The sequence below is a fragment of the Lactuca saligna genome, chromosome 2, assembly GCF_052625555.1.
Source record: "Lactuca saligna cultivar CGN05327 chromosome 2, ASM5262555v1, whole genome shotgun sequence".
In the NCBI taxonomy this organism is placed as follows: Eukaryota; Viridiplantae; Streptophyta; class Magnoliopsida; order Asterales; family Asteraceae; genus Lactuca; species Lactuca saligna.
Genome location: NC_136418.1, coordinates 100,670,730 through 100,676,028, shown reverse-complemented (window position 1 = coordinate 100,676,028; position 5,299 = coordinate 100,670,730). Strand labels below are relative to the sequence as shown.

At 42.4% G+C, this 5,299-nt stretch overlaps 1 non-coding gene across 1 annotated transcript; it reads left to right on the top strand.

Moving 5' to 3' along the window:
• Window positions 1-4,307: 4,307 nt before the first annotated feature.
• LOC145033237 (small nucleolar RNA R71) lies at window positions 4,308-4,414 on the top strand. Its single transcript, XR_013677470.1, has one exon. It is a non-coding gene; the product is annotated as a small nucleolar RNA R71 (small nucleolar RNA).
• The last annotated feature ends 885 nt before the right edge of the window (window positions 4,415-5,299 follow it).

Below are 5,299 nucleotides of genomic sequence, written 5' to 3'. Positions count from 1 at the left end.
AAGTCGAATGTGGGATTGGTTGCTAAAGTTCAACCCCCGCGCCATTTGATCCTGCATCCGCCTCATCTCCACATTGTACCAATCCATTGGTACGTCTTCATTCTCGACCGGAATCACTAGCGGCTCATCATCCACATCCCGCTCTCTTCTTGATCTTACCCTCCTTCCCGATGCTTCAGGACCAACAACGGGGTCATCATTTGGGATGTCATAATGGCCACCACCATAGTCTTCAATTATCCGTGCTCTTCGGAAAAGAATGGGATTGAACGGAGGTGTCGGGATCAATGTCATGAAGTTCCAAGCACCGCGATTCATCAACCCGAATGAGTTAGCCAATCGGGTGACAAACATTCTACCATTAATACGGGAGGTTTTGCGATCTTTGACCGCACCCTCCGAAAGGTATGAAGCTATACACCAAGGGATGTTGCAAAAGACACCGGGTGTTATTATGCTCCATAAGTAGAAAACGTCAAGGTTGGAGACCTTGTCATCATCTTTTCTTTGGTTGATGGTGGATGAAATAAGGCAGTGAATGAGGCGGTGAGTTGGGGATCGGATGCTCCCTTCCTGTGCAGACTTTGGGATGTAAACTTTATTTCCAATGGTATTCCACCAGCCCGTGCTTCTAACTCCATCGGGGAACACCATATGAGTATTTGCCAAAAATGCCCGAAAGATGTTTGTTGACACCAAGGGCTGATCGTAGATCCCTAGTCGGCAGGCAAGATCCACCACCGAGCATTGACGATACTCGCCCCCAAGGCAAAAACTAAAGCTCGCCGGGTGATACACATCCACTCCCCTGGTAAAAGATACCGTGGAGAAAAACTCCAAACAAAGCTCTAAATAGACCGGCTCTTGTATACGGAAGACCCGGCTCCACCCGTCACAGATCATTGTCTCACCTTCATGTTGGAACTCCTTCAAAAGGTAAGGAGCTAATTCCTCCTCATATCGAACACTTTGCAGCCACTCCCAATCTATTCTGTTTGGCACATACACCTCCTTCTTCTTAATGTCGGATAGCTTCTTCTTCCATTTCCTCATTGTTGAAGTGGACTCAATTTGCGGGAAGTTTAGCCATGGAAACTCCCATTGGTTGGAACTAGAACTTTGTCCCCTTCTGAACATGATTTCTGCAAAACAAATAAACAAAACCCAGAAAATACAGAATATAATTAAAACTTGATTTATATCTATAACTCGACTGGACTAGTCGAGTCCATGCCCGACTCGGCGAGTCGCGCAACCAGCACGAGTCAGTCGACGGGTCGCATAAAATTGGACCATCAAACCTGTAAATTCTTTCAAGGGTTTTGTCTCAACACTTAGTATTGATGTATTTAGGCCAAAATAAGCATTCAAAACAACTTAATTCATGAAAAATCAAAACCCTAGAAATTTAGAACTTCTCAAAAAACGGGTTTTTCATGCAATTACTACCATGGATTGCCTTATAATCATGCTCTTAACAGAAAATAGGAAGAAATTTGTTACCTTTTTGGATTGGGGTTGAGAAATTTGGAAGAACTTGAAGAACTTGATGAATGCTTGAGAGAGAGAATGCAAATAGCGGCCCGTCGAGTGTAGTTGTGAAACTGATTCTTAGGGTTAAAACCCTACTTACCCAATCTAAAATTAATTTCGAATTTTTTTTTTTTTGTAAATAAGACCAACTCGTCGAGTCGTGGTCAGACTCGGCGAGTCTGGTCGCGAATTCAATTTTTTTCTGAAATCCATGTGGACTCGTCGAGTCGTGGTCAGACTCGGCGAGTCACTTAAAAAATGTATAATTTTCAAAATTTTGCTGTTTATTGTGAATCATTTCACCCCACACTTAGCCTATGCACACTCTCAAGCAGACATGCCCGATGATTTGGAAGATTAAGATTCAAAAAACAAACGAAGGGAAAATAAAAAGAAAACTAAAAAGTAAAAGAAAGCAAACTCTATATAACGGGTTGCCTCCCGCCAAGCGCTTCTTTTTGAGGAGTCATTAGCTAGACTCCTTCCCATCTACGTTTTGTCATCTTTGAGCATCGGGAACACACGCCTAACTTTTTGTGATTTGTACTTGGTCTTGTAAGCATGGATCTTTTTCTTGTAAGCCCTTTTTAATGCATCTCTTTTTCTTTTCATTGCCTCATCTTCAACTTCTTGGGCTTCCCTTTTTCTCTTTTTCTTCTTTACCCCCTTCTTTTTCACCGTCTCTTCACCTCCTTTTCTTTAAATTTAATAACTTCACATTCCATGATGGTCCGTGCTCTAGGTTTAGTGGTGAATTGGTGATCAGCTTCCTCCCTCATTTTCTTTATCTCTGCATCCTTTCCAGTGCTTAAACCTTCCGCGAAATGGACCGTATCAAGACATGCTACATCGGCATATTGAACTCTCCTTTCCTTTCCTCTTTCTGCTGTTTGTTCTTCTAAAGAATCCTGTATATTATTGAAATCCAAGGTATGTGAAGAACTAGTAACAGGCAGATCTAAGTCGGCCAAGTTTTTGCCCAAATCGACTGGACTCGTCGAGTCCATAAAAGTGACTCGGCGAGTCGGTACGAATTCCATAAAATCTTGGGTTTCTTCTGAGTGGGCTCCTTCCAGTAGCTTTCCCAATTCATCCAAGTCCTTGGTAACATCTCCTTCTTCTTCAGAGTGCATCACAAACTTGCTTGGATCCTCTTTCATCAAACGTGCAAGCTCTTGTTCTAATATCTCATCATCCAATTGGAACATTGAGACTTCTTCAATCATTTTCTCTTCTTGCTTGATTTCTGGAATAGCTTTAAACTGCACAGCCTCATCACCCACTCTTAATGTCAATGTAGACTCACTTATATCCATTAAAGCACATGCAGTGTTCAAGAAGGATCTCCCCAAAATAATTGGAATTTCGAGGTCTTCTTCCATATCAACAACCACGAAGTCTACTGGGAATATGAACTTGTCAACTTTTATAAGGAGATCTTCACAAACGCCTTTTGGATGGATTGTTGTCTTGTCCGCCAAATGGATCTTCATATGCACCGGTTTTGGTTCTGGTAGATTCAACTTCTTATAGAATGACAAAGGCATCATATTGATGCTTGCCCCCGAGTCAGCTAATGCTCGTGTGAAGATCTTATTACCAAATTGGCACGGAATCACCATATTTCCGGGATCACGCTTCTTTTTAGGTAGCTCACTCATCAAGACTTCTGCAACTTCAGCCAAATCCTTCCTACCAGCAAAAAGGACCTTAAGCAAGTTGAAGTATTTAGGTGTTTGAAGTATTGTTTCCACAAATGGCACGTTAACTTGTAGAGCGTTAACATGATTCATGAAGGTTCTGTATGCTTCAACTTTTTCTGCAGGCATGGCTTTGGTTGGGTATGGCAGTGGAGGCTTATAAGGTTTCGAAGAATTGATGGGTTTCTCATTTTCGCATGGACTCATCGAGTCCACAGGAGTGACTCGGCGAGTCGGTCGGGTTTGGCTGGCTCCGATTCTTCTACCTTGTCTTCCTTCTTCTTGGAGATCCTTAGTGCTTCTGTGCATTTTTCTTCACTTCTGGAGGTTATTGCGCTCACGTTTTCCATTCTTGGATTGGGCTCGGTGTTGCTCGGAAGTTGGCCCGGTCTTCTTTCATTCACTTGATGTGCAAGCTGTCCCAGCTGTTTCTCAATATTGAGAATGGAAGCTTGCTGATTCCTCAAAATGTTTCTGGTTTCTTGCATTGCTACATCATGATCATTATGTCTTTTCTCGGACGCGGTTATGAACCTTGTGAGTATATCTTCTAAATTCGCCTTCTTTTCCATCACCGGCTCTTCCTTTTGATAATATCCCCTCTCCCTCTGTTTGTATTTTTCCTCCTTAGCCTTTTTATACTCTTCATATGGGAGTCATTCCTTCTTTGGTTTCCTCCAGTCTTCATCGTATCTATCGCCACTGGAATAGAATACTTGAGCCTTTTTATTTCCATTCTCGTCTCGATCACAATCCTTGGTAAGATGGGGGCCGCCACAATTTTCGCACCCAACTCTAATAGCATGGATCGTTTGATCCATTTTCGTCATTCTTCGGTCTAGGCTATCGAGTTTAGCTATTACCGCCACCATACCATCGTTCACCGAGTTTACTGCTCCACGACTCACTTCATTCCTCGGATTATGGTATTCTCTAGAGTGCTTAGAGAATTCTTCAATTAATTCCTTTATTTCCGGAGGCTGCTTTCGGGTGAGCGGGCCTTGTGAATCGAGTAGTTGCCTTGTGGTGACATTAACTCCATCATAAAAGATGGAGACCTCTTGTTGGCTATTAAGATCATGGTGGGGGCAATTTCTAAGTAGGCTCTTGTATCTTTCCCAAGCTTCATAAAGAGATTCTCCAGGTTGTTGCTCGAAGTTGGCAATGGCTTTCTTTAGCTTGGCTATCTTGGAAGGTGGGTAGAAATGATCTATGAACTCTTCTTTCATCTTGGCCCATGTGGTAACCGATCCGGGAGGGAGTGACTTCAACCAATCCTTTGCAGCTCCTTTAAATGTGACTGGAAGCATGCGTAGTAGTTGGATCTCGCGAGGCACATTGGGTACATTGAAGTAATCCGCCACATCATTTACTTCATCCAAGTGCTTATATGCTTCTTCATGATCTCTCCCGTGAAAAGGGATCTCCTTGAGTTGAGCGAGTGTAACACCGAAATTTTCAAGACAAAATTTTCGTTTAAAATAATCATTTTAATATTAAAACACTTGTTAAAATCTCGTTCATAATTGAATTACAAAGCATAGTTTCATTTTCACTTGAATAGAAAACCAGGATCCTCCAAAATTTGACTCTTTCTCTGCTGTGTACAATCGAGCCGGTGCCATCCCGTGTTACTGAAAGAACCTGAAAACAACATAACACAAAACACTGTAAGCACGAAGCTTAGTGAGTTCCCCAGTATACCACTTACACATATACGCCTTTCCAGGCCCTGACCTTCCGGTCCACAGCACAACGTCTTCCGGCCCATAACATAATCGCCTTCCGGCCCATAACATAATCGCCTTCCGGCCCATAACATATTTGCCTTCCGGCCCGTAACATATTGCCTTCCGGCCCATACACATACACAACACACAATACATTTAACTTACCACATATAGAACATATATCATATATCATATTCGACTTCCGATCACATAACATATTGCCTTCCGGCCCATATAAACATACATAGCACGCATAGCAATTATCTTTCCATTTATAGCACCTATAACACATATCATATCCGACCTTCCGGTCACACAATCAAACCCTTCTGGGTA